The sequence below is a fragment of the Corvus brachyrhynchos genome, unplaced genomic scaffold (genome assembly GCF_000691975.1).
Source record: "Corvus brachyrhynchos isolate BGI_N302 unplaced genomic scaffold, ASM69197v1 scaffold80, whole genome shotgun sequence".
NCBI classification, from domain to species: Eukaryota; Metazoa; Chordata; class Aves; order Passeriformes; family Corvidae; genus Corvus; species Corvus brachyrhynchos.
Genome location: NW_008236769.1, coordinates 12,388,622 through 12,406,874, shown reverse-complemented (window position 1 = coordinate 12,406,874; position 18,253 = coordinate 12,388,622). Strand labels below are relative to the sequence as shown.

Genomic DNA, 18,253 nt, shown 5'->3' with positions numbered 1-18,253 from the left:
ATTTCTGCTAATGTGTATACACTTTACTTCTGTAACCTGAACTAGCATGTTCCCAGCTAGCTCAGGTATTTCTGCATGGCACTTCATGGAATAAATACATCCCAGTTGCCCTTAGGCCAATGTCCTGTCTTATGACTGTCATTTACACCAACTGAAAGCATTTCCTTTTCCTTCCACCTCAGTTTTGCTCTGATCCTGCTGGAGTTGATATGCTGGATGATGGAGGGATAGAGCAAAGGATAAGGGGACTGTGTAAGAAGAGAGGTTTAAATGAAGCTTCCAAAATCCCATGGAAATATATGAAAGTAACATACAGGGGCATATATATGTACTGAAGAGGGATTAGGATGCTTGAGGGAGTGCTTGAAGTTAGCTTAGTCATGAAGGTGATCCAGAGAAATCTAGAATGGTACAATAAGGAAATGCAAGAAAATTTGAAATGTCCAAGGATGCAGCCTCTGGTCATATTATCAAAAGAAGCATTTAAAGGGAAAACAAAGTGAATTTCATGGCACCTTGCAATTTCTGACTAGTATAGTGGATTTGAATTAATTTCTTCAACTGGAAGTGCGGTATTGAGGAAATCATGGTCTTGTCCTATGTTTTTATGAAAACTAACAAGCACCAGAGGTGTGAACAGGATTATATTGAGTCACACATCTCTATCATATTTAATAAAATCCTGGACATGGTAAGATATCAAGCCATAAGTCTTTCTTTTCCCTAAAGTGGCTCAACTGACTTCACCTGCGATCTCTTGGAGGAACCTTTCTGGTCTCTCTCTGAGACCAGAAGAGGAAAAAGTGTGTCCAGTCCTTTCTGAGGGTGAAGACAACTACATCATGCATATGGCAGTGACAGGTAAGATTGAACTAGGGCCTTCTTGTGGCCTTCAGCAGCTCTGATGCCAGAGCACATCCCTGCCCTTCCTGAGAATTATATCAATTGAAATTCCCCAGTATTGCCCAGTGGACATACTGATTCAGGTTGACCCCTCAGGGTTAGTGCATTTGGGGATTGGGAGGTTGCTCTTTCACAGATGTGTGCACACAGACTCTGACTCAGTGGACCCAGGTATGACACAGCCACTCCAACAGCTGCATTTCTCCTTTCACGATGTTCGGACTCCAGAGTGCCTCCTTGGTCTGGGTGAGCAGGGCATGGTGTAGAGTGGTTTCCAGCCCATGCCATGCCATTGGGCCGTTCAGAACAAACAAACATGGCCTCTGGGGGTCTTTGTGGACAACCTAGCACCAGTCTCAAGCTCTGGGATCTTAGTGTGGAGATGTGCTGTGATCTGTCCTAGGAGAAATGACCTTCAGATAGTATTAAGTGAATGATGGCTTGCACCATAAAAACCACCACAAATATTTTATTACAGCCTGGTAAAAAGGACAAGTTTTTGCTTGTTTAAAAAGCTGGCATTTTACTGAGCTGAAAACTGAAATACACCTCAGATGAGGACAGTGCTTCACAGTTCCCACAAGCTGTTGTTACACTGCATGTACCTGTGTAAACTGCATTACCAAGCTATTTTTTATTCCTTCGTCTTTCCATTTCCAAGCTTTCTCTTTTGTGCACTAATGGTGAGGCAAACATTTACAATGAACAATATGCACTTCTCTTAAAAAGATTTTGGCTTCCTGTTTGGATTGATTAGTACATGGATGTCTTTGGGGCACCAAATGACAAAATAGAGGTGCTTGTCCGTGCTGCCAAAAGGTCCAGTTCATCTCTAACAAAACTCCAGGGAAAAATAACCAAAACAACCGACAGTCCAACAATGGACTTGTAACACGGCTGGGTTTGACTCAGACCTTCAGTGTTCAGTGTTAGTCTCTCAGAAAGCTAACATTGATTCAGAGTATCTATTGCAGAGCCAAAAGCTAAACCACATGGTGGGGAGGGCAAAGGGAGAGGTGGAGGCAATTTGCAAATGGAAGACTGTGTGCATTATTCAGGCTTTAACATTGCTTGCATTCATGGAGCAATGCCCTTCAGTTTGGGAAAGCATCACAAGCACAGCTCCTGTTTGGCTGGATGAATGAAAGGCATCTTACAGAATCTGTATGTGAGACCATTAGCCTGACGTCCCAGGCACTGCAAAAGCTCCACTGATAAACCACATCTCTTGAAGGAGACTGGTGTCCTTACATCACTGACACAGGCAAAACCCTCAGATTTGTGCCAATAGGACCTTGTCTACTGTCTGCTCTCCTTGCCAGCATTTTCCACTGTTGCCACCCAGGGGACACAAATACAGGGAAAAAGAATAAAACAAATGATTTTGTCTCATCATTTAAAAGGTAATTTCATAAGTTTGGGTGTGGGTTCTGGAATTAGTGCACTGGCAGAAACAGAATCCCAGTCATTACATTCCAGTTCTCATCAGTAGCTCTTTGACTGTTTCGACAATGGAGGGCTGTACTGTGGACCCTCATTTTCTGTGAGGGTTTATTCTAAGGCATGGAGGAGAAAGGCAACTCAGTCTTGGCTGTGGAACAGTTCAAGAGGAGAGACAAGATCAAAACCAGGTCTCTAGATTCATAGCCTTGTCAATGGACAACAGGGCCTCTCGAGGTTGTTTTATGCATCTGCAAATGGAACAAAATTAGTTAACAGTGTGTTAAAGACTCCTCTGACCATCTGTAACCTGGTTGAACCAAACTCCTGTATTATTCTGAAGAAAAAAACCTGCCAGGTCTTCAACATCATGAAACCCTGAATAGTCACGGGCTCTGACCACTCAGTTAGTCGTCATCAAACTGACTGATATTGGTTCACTGGTGGAGAAGTAGCCATTTTCAGACAAAATACTTGAGCTACCAGCTTCAACTCCTCCAAACATTTAAATACAGAAACAGTTCATGATCTTGTATTTTATTGCTTTGTGGGGTTACTTGTGTGTCTAAAAGTCTCTTCCTGAAGCATTTTGGATCAGTAACCCTTTGAAACACAGACTTGCCAAATCCATCTTTGGATAAACCTCATCACTCTTAGAGCAGTTGTGTGGGTGTATTTGGAAGCAGTCCTAAGCAAATCCCAGATGAATTGCATAATTCTTGTGTAAAATAAAAATATATGGGGTGGGAAGAGTTTGTGGCATTAAAGAGAGCCGGGGGAAGAGTGAATGAGAGAAAGCACGTTAAACATAAATACGATGTGATCCTACGTCAAGCAAGAGGCTAAACAAAATGCCATGCATGAAAAAAAGAAAACTGTTTCTTTAATAGCAAAACAGGCTTGAAAGATCAGGCTTCCTCACCCTTACAAGATAATTGGTTGCTGTATGTTGGAAGGGATGTCAGGAGATCTCTAGTTCAACCTTCTGAGAAAACCACGCCCACATATGAGGTGCTTTGTTCTACTCTCCCCTTCTTGCATCTTTACAATTAATGTCCTGAAATGACACTCCTTAGGGACTTTTCTTGTCCTTCTCAAAACCAAGATGAAGCAAAATATGAAACTCTTCTTTTGGCTCACTCTGTTCAAAAACTCAGTGTCAGTCATATCCAGTTGGTGTATCATCAGTGTAATCCCAGTGAGGTGCTTGCTCTCATGGGACACCTGTTGGAGAACGTTGGTCTGAATGGTCTTCTAGGCCTTCTGCATTTGGGGTGGCTTTGGCCTCAGAGGCTCCTCCCTGAATTAGCCAGACAAGCTGAGAACAGGAGATCAAGTGACACTTGACACTTTTCTTCCTCACCCATCCTGATAACAGAAATCACAGTTTGGAATCAAAATACCAGGGAAGTTCATGTCTCCCCCGTGCCTGATTGCCTCGACTGTTCCCGTGGCTTAAATACACATCAACACACTTCGAGAAACCCAAGACAGGGAGGAAAGCATGCAGGTTCCAGCTGGGCTAAGGGACATTAACAGATGTATGGTACAAATTATTTCTTAGCACCCTTGCTGTGATTGCTATTTCTGTCCAAGATTTCTAGGCCGGTATGAAGGGATAATTATTCACATAACCATGAGGATTCTGCGCTGAATACGCCAGGACTGTAGAGCCTCTGTGTCCCAAACACATGCCTGTTTGATGATCTAAGCAGCGGCTGGGTTAGTCAAACTGCAACTTTGAAAATATTCACACACACCCTCATGCTCCCAAAAATTTTTTTTCAGAAGTGCTTGGATGGTATTTTTACATCCTTAAAAAGATGTGATATTCAGGAGCAACGTGGCTTCTTCTGAAAATTGGGATAGTAGGGCAAAAAAATCTCTGGGATTACGCACCAAGCTCTGTGAAACTCCTGATGCTGCAGGAAAGCTTCTAAGGTCCATGAAGTATTTGAGTGGCATTTGACCAAAAGCCTCAAACACAGAAGAGCAATGTGTGAGACATTAACACACTTTGTAAGAGGAGGTTTTTCAGCTAGGATGGGAGTACTAGGGCTCTCAGAAAAATGAACATTTGGGAAAAACTTACATTATAAAAATGACTGGTTCTGGAAAGCCTGCCTTATATCAAAAAAGGCCAGAATTTTAGAGTTACTTGTAGCTTCTGTTGCTACTGCAGTCCTATATGATTTTTGATAAGTCCACGAAAGGTGCCTAATTCCCATTAGTTTTAGTATAAATTAGATACCTAAGAAGCACCTATTTTCACCTTTTAAGAGCTTAAATACCTTTAACAGCCTAGAACTTCAAAATTAGGCTGGACAGGCTGTGAACTGAGTTGTGGGTATCCAGCTGTTATTCTACTACCATACCAAAACGCAATACCAATCTTCATTCTGCAGAAGACTGAAGTCTGAAAAAAACAACACAACAACAGTAACCAACAAAAAAACCCCAACAAACCACCCATAAAAGGAAGATAATAAAGTATCATCAGCTCTTGGAAAGCATTATATTTAAAATTGCAAAATTAGGTACCTGTTAAAAAAAACTTCTTAGTGCAGAGTTCCTGCTAAGAAACAAGTAAGGTTTTTCCACCCTGGAAAACACAAACTGTTCATCAACATATTATCAAAAAGTCAACAGGAGATAATGATATTGATGCAATTTAATGTCAGTCAGTTAATGTTCCTGCCCTAAACAGAACGATTATTTTCATGTTATGCTTGTTGTTAGATAATAACTGTGTTGACAGATGTCTAGAAATAAGGCAGTGCTCAGGTGGTTTCCAGGCAGAGCAATTCTGAGCTATCAATAGAGCATTTCTCATGGAGGTACTAAATTTAACAATTAATTCACATTATTCTACATGGTATTGTTCCAGTAGTTTGGGGGGTTTTCCTTAGTGTTGTTGTTGCAAGTAATTAAGGTTTCTCTGATACTTTTTAGAGAACAATAACAGGAAGTTCAGAGAAATTACTCTTAATTATGTACAACACAGCATAATTCCTGTCCCACTTTGATTAGAGTCTCTAAGAGCCCCAAGCCATCCAGGCTGGCCACTTGAACATGGGTATGGCTTCTTTATACACAGTCAAACATGGTGGCAGTTCTACCACCCAAATTTTGACACTTAACACCCAGCACTGAGGGTCCACAGCGCTACTGCTTTCATTGGATGGACCCAATGGAGTCCAAATCCACCGTCACAAAAGGACCTCACAACATTTAACTTCTTCGTTCCCCACCTCAGCAGTAAAATGGAACAATAGTGAAATGGAAGTGCATGTATTTTTTCTATATATAGTACTCTTATTATTATGTGCAGTATCCCTTAAGAGGGTAGGAACCATTTTTTTCTTGTAAAAAGGGAGGGAACTCAGTACCACTCACCTTTCAGCAGAATGCTTCTCTTCTTCATCAGTGCTCGTATTTATACATTTTCATGTAATTAGACTGAGAAATTAATATCTCATGGGTCAAAACTTCCAAACCACAGCACTCAAACTGGAACAGCTCATCACTGCTTATTTCTTGTTCTAATGATTCCCCAGTTATCCAGGGGAGGATTACGCTACCCTTTAATAAAAGCTGTGAAGTCATTCCCCCAAGTTTGACCACATTCTTTTTCTGTAAAAGGAAATGGAAGAAGCGTGAGAATTTGAATGTGAAAAGACCAACAGATTTACATTTCTAGGCTTCTACTTCAGGTTCCTCCTTTGATGTTGACTTCTCTTCTGAAAGCTGAAAGGACTGGTTTGTCTTTAGTCTCTGGTACAGTTTTGCTTAAATTAGAGGTGATTTATTTGGGGGATTTTGATGTGGCTTGTTTCCTATGACCAGCACTGAGTCCTCCAAATTCATCTTCTTTAGATATTTGACTCAAATTTAAAGGTCTTTCTGTTTAAAAGGGAGAAATTAGAGAGATGGAAGAGGAGTAAAGTTTTACATAGTGGACCTAACATCATTATTTTTCTTCCCTGATCTCCATTCCTTTACAAAATGGTGTTTGCTTCTCATTCTTCTGTCAAGACTGTTCCTCATTCCTGTCACACATTCCTTAATTTCACGTGAATACCAGGAAAAATACTCACTCAGGCAAGTATTGAAACCATTGGAAAAGTTACCTCAGTAAGGTTGAGAGTAGTTGGTCCTCCACTAGTGACTCAAAGGAAAGGAAAAAAGTCACCAAGAAATAAAAACACCCTGTGTTCTTACTTATTAAAGAGGGGACAGGAGGTTCAGGAAGGTTTAGGTAGGGCTTGGGGGTATTATTTTTAGAAGAAAACCATAAGTTTGGTATTGCTGTCAGCATGAGCACATGAAGTTTCAATTTGTGGTTTCTCTTTATGCAGTACATTTTGAAATTGGAATTTAAAACAAAATATACATCTCTCTGTCTGACTGTGTATACAACAATTTGTCATTTCTTGGCGGGAATTTGAAACTGTTTTTGGTGTTCAGAAATAATCTTCTGTCCCTTTCCTTCACCTCCCTTCCCCCATCCCACTAACAAATTACTCTTTAATCAACCTCTAAAGATTTTTAAAACTTTTCTAACTCTTGAAGTAAGGAAAATAGTGACAGGAAATTAATAATTATTGAGGAATGGGGCTATATTTTCATTTCCTGGCCCCTTCGGAGTTAAACGCTGAGTTAGAGCTATTTGTCAAAAAGTTGAACAGAACAGTTACCTGTAGATTCATTTTAATGAACTCCGTTCAAGAACAATGCTCTCTGAAAATACATATATCATTATGAGAATAGCAAATCCTCCTAAAGCCAGAGCATTTGTGCTTTATACCAGTGCTTGAGTAAGAATAAAATCCCTCCCAAGGAAGAGGTCTGGCAGTGCAGTTGGTGTGTCGCCCTTCAAAGCCACAGGTTTTGTTAGCCAGGACATCAACATGGAGCCCTTTGACCATCCATAAAATGCACCATGTGCTGAGCCCCAGGCATGGGAGGGCCATCAGGTGTCTGACCTGGCTTACCTAATGGTGGCACTGTGACCCCTAGCAATGGCACAGAGACCTCTAACCAAAGTGTTGTGACCCCTTCAAGCATTTCAAGCTGACCACCATCATTCCCAAATGAACTTCTCACCTCAGCTTACAGCAGCTGTTGTTTCCAAGCTCCAAACAGGATAAAGGTGGACACAACCTACCAGGCCACCCTCCCCTCTCCACCTCTCTCCATAATCACCAAAGGGCCTGAACTAAATCATCTTTCTGTTCCACCTTTGGAGTTGGCTCTTCTCTGATCCTGATCCTGATGCCTTCTGCTGAGCCCAGGTGTCTGAGAAGACACAAAAGGCAGTACTGGGTCAGGGCAATGATCTTCCTTACACACTATGCTACTAATGGTTAAGAATGGCTGCCTAGGGAAGCATACAAAGACAAAATAAAAATATCATTGTGTCCTCCTGCAAAATTCCTCGAGCTCTACGGCTTAGTGGGTCATGGATTTCCTAAGCCACTGGCTGCTGCTCTTGCAGTTAGTACTTGGTTGGTTTTCCCTCTATGATCTATTTGGTCTGGTCACTTTTTGATGCTTTGTAGACTTTTATCCTCCCCAACATCCTGTGGTAAAGAGATCCACAGTTTAGTTCAGTGTTGTATGAGGAAATGCCTCTTCTTCTTGGTTTCAAACCAGCCACCATTTAGTTTCATGGTTGACTTTCATGAATCTTGTACTAGAAAATAAGCAAACTGTCATTTCCTAATTGCTTTCTCTACATCTCTCTCAATTTCATATATTAGAGGTGATTATTCCGCCTTTGTATGGGTGCCATACACTGAGAGCTTCTTTATGCATTTTCTAGGTCTGCATTGGGCAATACAAGGTTCTTAGATAGCTGCAATTAACATTTTTATTAGACTTCGCTCTGTAGCTAGAAATACCAAACTAGATTTTGGGTAAGACCACTCCTTTGATGCTTTTTTGGTTTAGATCTGGAGAGAGTTTTTGTGCTTGATTGTATGTTTTGTTTTTGTTTTTATTATACTACCTGGTCTAATAAGAGATGTCCATTTACAGGTCTTGTTTGTCTACATCCACTTGCAACTACAGTAGAAGTTTTACCACATAGAGCTGAAGAGTCTTGACTGGTGCACACTACTGGAGATGTGTTCATGCCATAGATTTACAAAGCGGCATAAGAACTTTTTCTTTTTTGTTCTCCTCTCCAAGTAACTCTTAAATTCAAACAGAGGAGATTTTTTTGTCTACTACAGAACATCAAGTTGCTTTTTATAGAACTGTCTGCCATCCTTCCAAGGTCTCTTTCCTAAAGGGTAATGGCTAAAAGCATATCTGAAAAGCATGTCCTTATGCATATTAATTGAGAGGGCTTTTTTCCTTAGGTGTCTCACCTCTGATTTATCAATGCTGAATTCCATCTGGCATTTTTTCATCAGTATTGTGAAGCTGATTTATTGCTTCATAGTGAACTTTCATTTTTACCCTGAGCAGTCCTCTCTAGGCTGGTGAGCAAGTTCTGTGTTTGCACAAGACATGGGGCTCATTTATATATACAAACATGTATATATTGCACAGCTCAAACACAAACAGACGTTACTTGGAAAGACCCCAGCAAGCATTCAGGAACTGACCATTATTCCCTACTTATTGCTTCCTCTCTTTTACCCAGATATGTACATTAAGGTCTTACCTATCTCACAGCAGGTTCTCTAACAGGGTTTGCTGAAGGGCTTTGTTGATTATGTTTAAGAAATCCAGTTAGACTTTGTCAACCAATTCTCCCTTGTCTATGTGCTCACTGAATCCTTTAAAGACCACAGTGGGTTTCTCTGTCTGTCACGGGAGCTGTTTGGATTATTCCCACATAAATTAATAAATGTTATCTTCTCATGTGTCATGATCTTATTCCTTGTTATAAGCTCTACCAACTTGCTATCAACGCAAATTTATGTGTTTCTACTTGAAGAATTTTATTAAAAGGCAGGTTTAATGAGAGGTCACACTCTACAGCCAGAAGATCCATTATTTCCAACTTGCTTTTCTTTAGAACCCATTTAATGAACAATATGTGATGCTGACAATCTGTTTCTTCTGATATTTCTTCTTTGTCCTTGGAGTTGAGGCAGACAAAGTCTACATTAAGGCCTCATGATGAATAAATATGGAAAATAAAAACTCATTTCTCTTTTATGTTGTTGCCTTTTCTCGCTGCTACTTTCACAACTTCACTGTCGACTGATCTGCAAAATCTTTGCAAGGCATTCATAATATAGTTAGGTAATTTAATATTGTTCCGTTTTTATGCCTTTTTTTAAGGTGATTCCAAACATATTTTTAGATTTGTCTTTTTGAATCTGCATATTTCATAGAATCATGGAATCACAGAATAGTTTGGTTTGGAAGGGGCCTTAAAGATCACCTAGTTCCACCCTCCTGCCTTGAGCAGGGACATCTTCCACTACAGCAGGTTGCTTAAAGCCCCATCCAACCTGGCCTTGAACACTTCCTGTCCTTGGAGTTGAGGCAGACAAAGTCTACATTAAGGCCTCATGATGAATAAATATGGAAAATAAAAACTCATTTCTCTTTTATGTTGTTGCCTTTTCTCGCTGCTACTTTCACAACTTCACTGTCGACTGATCTGCAAAATCTTTGCAAGGCATTCATAATATAGTTAGGTAATTTAATATTGTTCCGTTTTTATGCCTTTTTTTAAGGTGATTCCAAACATATTTTTAGATTTGTCTTTTTGAATCTGCATATTTCATAGAATCATGGAATCACAGAATAGTTTGGTTTGGAAGGGGCCTTAAAGATCACCTAGTTCCACCCTCCTGCCTTGAGCAGGGACATCTTCCACTACAGCAGGTTGCTTAAAGCCCCATCCAACCTGGCCTTGAACACTTCCAGGGATGGGGCATCCACAACTTCTCTGGGCAATTTCTTCTAGTGTCTCATGACCCTCTATATTTAATCTGCTGAAAATTGTTCACCTCTTTTTTCTCAGCTGAACACATCTTTGCCTTTTTCAGGAATACGTCTTCTTTCTTCTAACAGCCTCTCTTACTCTGTTGCTTAGCTCTCCCATAGTTTGTTTCTTTGGTCTCTATATACTGTATTTTGATAGATAGTATGCATTTGATCTGAGCTGTCAGTAAGAAAGAATCCTCACAATTCTTTCATCTTCAAATAGTCTTTTTTGCTAGCTGGTGCTTCATGCCTCTAAGGAACTGGAACAAGCATGTCCCTCACCAGTTGTCTCCCAGCCAATGCAGCTTTTCTAATTCTTTTCTTAACTTGTCAATCTATCTTTACATTTTTGTTGCTTTTACTTGAGTTCCTTCAGTTACTCATCTACCTGCAAGGACTTGAATTGCTGATGAATCTTATGTTGACATTTATCTCTTCTTCTGACAAGTCCTCTAAAATCCAGGTAAGGTCTCAGCAGGTTTGAATAGAAATCTATGCAGAGATGTCAATCTCAGAACAGGATTCCTCAGGCCCACACACTGCTGTCTGTGCCTCCAGAGAGTACCACAAGACCACATCACCATATAAATAAATAAACAGAATATCTGAATACATTCTTTTTCTAAATGCCATGTAGAGAGATGTTCAGACAAGGGCAATATGGCCCAAGGTTGGAGCAGTGGAGCAAGAGTCAGCAGTATTTGGGGCTGAAAAAAATTATTTCATTTTTTTCTGTTTTTTCTGGGTCCCATCACCTGTATCTCTCCACTCAATAAATGTTCAGCAGTATCTTCAACTGGAAGGATTAACAGCCTGATGGGCACTTGATACACAGATTATCTAGGTTTAATACTTTGATCTGAATTAGGCATATTGAAGGGCTGGCTCTCTGTCATTTCAAGTGAGGTCTTTGCTTTTGTGTCATTGGCAGTGCTGCAATGTGATCAGGAGGCAGGGACTGGTCTTGCCATTCAGTCAGTACACCTGGAGAAAAGTGTACCTGGACCTTACACTGAAAATTTAAAATCTCACAAACCTGCATTTTCAAATGAAGAAAAAAAGTTCCTATCAAAAGCACCCTGGCCAGAAATCTGGATGTCAAATGACTTGGGAACAGACACATTTCTCAGGAGCTGTGAAGACATGACATAAGGTTTTTCATCCCAGTTTATTCTCAGTGTCAGTGAACCTTGTAGCTTTAAAATGGGACAATTCAAAGACTACTACTGGCATCTCATGGGATAATAAATCCCAGCCATGTGATGAAATTCACCCTGCAATGTTCACAAACATAGGTCAACAGGAGGCTAAATGGATTCATAGAGTTTGGCAAGTGAGATGGAAACTCTGAAGATTACTGATGGGCTAACATCCTAATATCAAGAAATTACTCTTTTGAGTATCCATGGAAAGTATACAGCAAAATCCTGGAAAATAAACTTTAATGTGAAGCAGCCATCTGTCCAAAATCTGGATTTATACTTCAGCTGAGTTTTATTAAGTGCTTTAGGAGCACAAGCTCTGATGTGAAAATTTAGGTTCTTCAACAAGGTGTTGGCTCTGTTGAGTGAAGATATTCAGATCTATTGGATTGGAAGAGGCAATAGGAGCCATGAGACATAAAATAATGGCCACTAGGAGACAATAAGTTTCAGAAAAGATTGGAAATACATATGTGAACATTTGCTTTTCACATTCTTGGCTAAAATTTCATGTTTATTCCATATTAGCACAGATGTTAATCAACCTACACATTTCTAAAACAAATTTTGTTTCACACAACTGGTAGAAATGGACTGTACATTTTATTATTTAATAAAACCTTTCTAAAGCTATCATCTGTACCAGAAACAGAGTATCGTTTATGTTTAGAATAAGGTGAGTCCAGAAGTCCTTTCTCAAAAAAAGGGGATGAGGGAAGTTAATTTACAGATCTCCAATTTCCAATACTAGTTCTGAGATTTTAGAAAAACTTACAGAGTATTTGGGAGGGCCAAAAATGAATTCTTAATTTTTAAATATTTTGTGAATGCCATTGCCTCACAATTTGAATCATGTAGCATGTATGGATTACCTCCATGCTAGGGAAATAGAATTCCATGTCTGTTCATGAATTCAAATATTTCTCCTCCATGATACCTCTTCAGTGTCAGAGCCAATTTTGAAAATCATTCCTTTATAACAAGATTCCTTGGCAGAAAGAGTGGTGTCACCTGATATTTCTACCAGAGAAAGGATCCAATTAGCAGTGGTCTGCAGGAAAAAAGTTAAAAACCAACACTGATCATGCATTAGAAATGTGCACACATATTTACAAACATCACTGGGAACAAAATCAGCACTTCTGCATGTTAGGGACCAGACTGGAGGTGGAAGGGCTCTCATCTGCAAAGGAGAGCTGAAGGTATGGCACCTGCCCTCACACTGCCAGACATTTCATTCCCTTTCTAATACTTCTCTGTTTTGTGCATCTCAGATTGGTTCTTAAAATCCATGTCTTAATAACAATGCATCCACCTGCTTTTCCTATGGATATGAAAAAATTGGTTAGCATATATTTTATACTTTGATCCAAAAGATACTTTGACCTAAGATCTACCAGTTTCAACTTCTAAACACCTGAGCTGGCAAGATGAGTTAATTCAGAAGTGATATGGCAGCAACAGTTTATAGGCTGAGGGAGTGGGGGAGAATCTTCAGTACAACTCAGATATTGCTCCGTGCTGTGCCAGTCCTGATTTTACAACATTGCTTCCGTCATAAACACATCTGTAAATCCTTGTTGGATCACTTTGCTTTAGTGCTCATTTAAAATGAATACAGCTCTGTAGCATTTGAGAAAACACAGTGACAAAGCAAAAACCATAAAATTAAGCATAACTGAAGTGTTTCTTAAAACAAAACTGATGCCAATCTGGCACACTTGTGTTTTATTCAGTTCTAGTGCTGGAATAGTTCCCTTCAGCAGAAAACAAAAATACAACAAAAAACTACAACAACAACAACAACAAACCCAAATAAAGAAGCAAACAAAAAAACCAACCCAACCAACCAACCAAAAAAAAAGTCTGAACCTCAGGAAGGAAAAGAATTCAGTCCAGACTAAGGGTATTTCTGACAGTACCAGAAGAAAAACTCTACATGAAGGAAGCAAGAACTTTAAGAAACAAGAACTTTAATGTTATTTCCATGGAGTTTCAGGGCTGTCACTTGCTATGATGAAACATTATTATGCCAACTTTTTCAGTCTTCTGTGCCTGAAGTCAAGCCTTGCCATAGGAGCCCATGCTCCCAACACCTCCAAGAACCAGAACTGCTTTTGTGTAGGAACCAAAATCCAGACTTCTAGGTGTCAGCATACCTGTGTGTAAATGAAAGCACATGTTTGTAACGCTGTTGGTTTCCTTGTTAGGAGGAAACTTATTGTTAATACCAGAGGGTCAAACTGTATGAAGTGAATTTGTGCAGGAATTCACCAAAACCACATCAGCTCTCTGACAGGAAGGACCTAAAGAAAGGAATTAGTAGGATCGGATGTGGTGCTTTCTGACAGACGGCCAAAACTACAGGGTCAAAATAGGAAGCCAGTGAAAAAATAGATTTATGCTTAAAATGAAATGTGCACAATTCCCCTTTTTATTGCCGTGCTCTGGTTTAAAGAACCATCGCAGGAAAGTTGATACATCCAAAAGCCCTAGGCTCAAAAAGCCACCCATTTCACCACAACTTAGTCCTCATTCAAGAGGGCTGCAGAGAAAGCATTTCTAGTGGTATTTTCCCCACTTTCTTCCCCAAAGGGACAGGGATCTGCATAAATTTTCACAGGGATGTACATCCTAGGCTGCTTTGGAGCACCATGCAGCTGCGCCATCACAGGCAATCACCACAGCCAAGGCCCACTGCACAGTTTCCCTCTTCTTTACCCGATCCACCACCTTGCCCAGGGCTTTTAAGGACAGGGTGATTTTCTTCAGCCTGGAAGGGGGATGTTCCTATTGCCTAAGGTGGACTGTCAGAAGTGCACAGGATCCCTTTTCCTGTGAGTACAAGGCTTTGCTCATGCAAATCACATAACCACAGTGATAAGTACCTGCGTCCTGAGGCAGGGGAGCAAATGTCTTGCAAGAAACAAGAAAGAACCCACACTTCAAACTTCAGCCTGAAAGTGCTGACCTGTGCTGAAAACAACCTCAGCAAATTGCATGGGGAGGTTCATTGTTCTGTCACAGCCTCTCATGGCCTTAACTATGCACTGGCAAATATTCAGGCGGTGAGTAAGCTCCTCATTCCAATCTGTCCCTTACTGCCTGGTTGGGAACAGTGCCTTGGAGTGAAGCCCCTTGTTCCGTGTGCCTCATGTTTAACCTGATCCTGTCTTTCCAGGTCAGGCATCTCCAGAAGTGAATATCCTACAAATGGAAAATATTTATCCTTTAAGATATTATCCTCCAGGTGAAGGATGATTCAGAAGAGTTTCCAGCTCTGTGCTTAAGAACTGCTTTATCAGGTCCAACAATTTTCTACACTTGTTTTCATCAGCATATTTTAGACATGCTTAGTGAGCTGTCAGCACCAAAACATCGTTCCTTGTTCAGTTCTGCCCACCATGATTGCTTGAAGGCACCAGGTAGGGGGACCACTGTTCACGTCTCTTCAGGGGCCAACTCATTGGACCAGAAATTGATCCACATGAGGACAGGGAGCTGAACAAGGCATCTGTAAGTGCACCTGTGTTATCCGAAGGGACAGCCTGTTTCTATCTACCCACAATGGAATTTTCATCACTTTCCTTTTCATACCAGCTGTGGGAAGCAGCAAAGTGGTTTGTTTACTCCACATGGGTCAGCTTTACCAGGTAAGAAGTTGTTACTAGGACTTGTAAACTCTGTGGTGGCACTGGGAGTAATTAACACCATCTTCCCTTATGCTGCCTGCCCACACCTGGGATGTACTCTGCATGTCCCTGGGGCAACCTGCAAAGCCTCTGCTCTGCTCTTTCACCCAAAAGGTCACTGTTCCTTGCCCGTGAACCAGAGCAGGAGGGAAATAAAAGGGCACAAATTGCTGCTGAAATGGGGCACACAGACGTGTGGGTACAGTGCTCCTGAGGTAACTGCTGAGGTGCTGTGGCTTTGGCAAGATGTCAAAGTGCACAGCTGGCTAATATAGACCTCTCTTTTCTCCAGAGCCACCTCAGAACCAGCTATTGATTCTTCAGGCAGTAATATTCATCTGGCATCTCATTCATTCCAAGTTAATTGCTTAAATGGGTGGAAAAGGAAATTCGTGAAACGAAATGTGCTGCTGCATCAGGCATAAAGGAAACTTCGTCCCTATTAAGCTGAAAATGCTTCCCAAAGACAACACATAGGCTTTACTGTGCTGAGGCACTTAAGTTCAATTCTTCAGTGGGGCCACTGTTTAAAGAGAGCATTTCTAACTCAGTCACAGCAAGCTTCTGTGCTTCAACTTCCCAGTCACTCAGTTTACTCTTCAGGATGGTTTCCACTACAGCTTAAAAATATGACCTTGGAAAGAATCACTAAATAAGTAAATACTTGAGTCTACCAGGGGTTTCTTCCTAGATCCTAATCCTGGCACAGGCTGAAGCCTTGTATCCTTGTCCTATCTGCTACAGAGACTTCTGTTGGTATTGAGTGCCATATTGTTTAGAGAAATAACACATTTTCATTAAGGAAGGAGAAAACATTCCAAATAAGCTGCTGGTCAAACACACATTTTTATGCATGTCAGCAGCTTGAGAAGAATAAGGAGAAGGGAGCAGTTTCATTTTAAGTGATTCACTGAAGAAAATTTCCAGTTTACATTACCATGAATTTCTCCTGCAGAGTGCTTCTCATTTTCAGGATGCAATTTTGTGCTTCCTTCCCACAGCAGATTTTTTTCACAATCTATGTAGCAGTGCTCATTTTAGAATTGGCTGTTTCACCTCTCTAAATAAAGATATTTAGTACCTGCATTAATTCCTTGCACTGGCCATTACTAACATTAAAAAATGCCTTTATGCAGGGATATTGCCACTGCAGCTATTAATTGAATTATTGAAAGTAGCTGGTATCTTTTAAAGCAGCTCTTTTAATGTTTCTATACATTATTTGTTTTTATTTATGACCTCCACTGTATTGGCTCACAGTTAGGTAGGTATGTCTGGAGAAGTTTCTTTTCCCTGAATTAAAGCCTGATGAAGGTCGGAGGGGTGTTCAAGGGATTGGCCCAGATGCCATCTCGGGGTCTGCTGCCATTAGCTTTCCTATGCCTGTGAGCAATTTTCTCCAGGAAAAAAACCAAAAAAACAACAAACCAGTCAAAGGAGACTTTAATACTCTGTGTAGTGTTTTTTCTTCCTCAGCCCTGGTACTGCCATGTGACGAGCTGTTCTCTCCTTATACCTCAGCTACCAATAGTGTCAAGGAGCCAATGCAACCAGTGATTGCCAAAAAGAGACCTATTCCTATGCTCTCATGGTCCTCGAGGCTCTCCAGCTCAGTGGCAGTAGGGTAAGCCAGGCATTGCCAACTCCTGTGGGTTCCTAATCCAGAGACCCTGTTCCCAGGTCTTGGTTCAGGGACCTGGTATGGTCTAAGAGTGCATGACTTTGCTGGAGAACATCTCCTCCAACTGCAAGGGCCTGTTCAGTTTAAGTTTTCTCCAAAGGAAACTAAAAAAGACTATTTTTTTCATTTTTTTTCCCCTGAAGAAAATGCCATATTGTTGTATTTGCAGTTTTGCTTAAGGGGTGAGGTGCAAACTACTGTGCAGTCAAATTCTGTGGGATACGGTTGAGCAGTCAGTTCAAGAGTTAAAATTACAGGCAGTCAGAGAAAGATCAGTGAGAAAAAAAGGAGGAACAGCAAAGAACTAAAGGGAACTGTCAGAGATTGAAGTGAAGCAAGGCAAATCTGGAAGAATGGTGCTGAGAAATCAGGAGTTTTTTGAAAGTGGCAGAACAAGTTTTGTGCAGTTTGGTGCAAGTCTGTAGCTGTGAATTCACTGGCCTTCCTTCAGGCATCAGCAAAACAGGCAATAACTCTTTAAACTCAGTATTCTCTCACAGTCCGCCTAAAGGAACATTTTAGCTGCTTTGCTGGTACTGAAACACTTCACTTTACTGCTCTGGAAGGAGATAGTTGCTATGAGGTAGGTAATGACAGGAGACCACAATATTTGGTGCGCAAGCAATGAGAACACCATTGCCTTGCTGGATTACTGACTTCACCAACACTGAGGAAACAACAATTTAACCTGGATCTCTGCACTTTAAGCCCCTCCTTTTTCTATCAGGCATGTGCAGAAACAGCAAATCATTCCCTCCCTCTCCATGTCAGCAGCTTTCTTATTTCTGGAAAGCCTCTCCCATCCACTTCAGTGGATTTTCAGTACTGCTTCCAAGATTTGGCCCCTCAGGACTGCTGCTTTACTTTCTGCACAGCAAAACAAAGTTAAAAATTTCTGTAAGAGTCTCTTGTAATGAAAATAAGAAGGGTGACAAAAAATTGATCATTAATACTCACTCCCACTCACATACCATACCTGTTCATCCTTTTGGCTCTTGTTTTACACTTGTTACTACAGTGTGTAGTTTAGAAGTAACTTCACCCTTGTTCTTTTTATGGACACTGTTTTTAAACATAGGAGATTTCAGCAAAACAGCCGCACACACCACACACACACACCACACCCCAAACACTAAGCAGGTACTTCTGTAGGACAACAAATTTCATCAAGGGGAAGTGGAAATGATTTACAAGAGAGAGGCACTTGTAAGAAAAAGGCCCTAAGAAGAAAGGCTTTAAAGCTGCACCTTTGAACATAAAAACCACTTTGTCTCTCAATCGAAACTGATGCCCAGAGGACGTGTCATACATTCTGTACAGCATCAGCATTTCTATTGATGTAGAAATTCAAGGCAGCCACTCTCTGTCTAGTCCTGCTGTCT

At 40.7% G+C, this 18,253-nt stretch overlaps 1 long non-coding RNA gene across 8 annotated transcripts in view; it reads right to left on the bottom strand.

The window, feature by feature from the left end:
- Positions 1 to 3,204: 3,204 nt before the first annotated feature.
- Positions 3,205 to 18,253, bottom strand: part of LOC108445082 — a 55,484-nt gene continuing 40,435 nt past the window's right edge. For 6 of the 8 annotated variants that reach the window (XR_001859836.1, XR_001859834.1, XR_001859835.1 and 3 more), the window contains 3 exons: positions 4,885 to 5,976; positions 4,635 to 4,759; positions 3,205 to 3,711 (listed from right to left, as the gene is read on the bottom strand). This is a non-coding gene — a long non-coding RNA (uncharacterized LOC108445082). Of the gene's footprint in view, positions 4,321 to 4,634; positions 4,760 to 4,884; positions 5,977 to 18,253 lie in introns of all 8 variants that reach the window. The other 2 variants (XR_001859828.1, XR_001859829.1) reach the window with 2 other exon arrangements.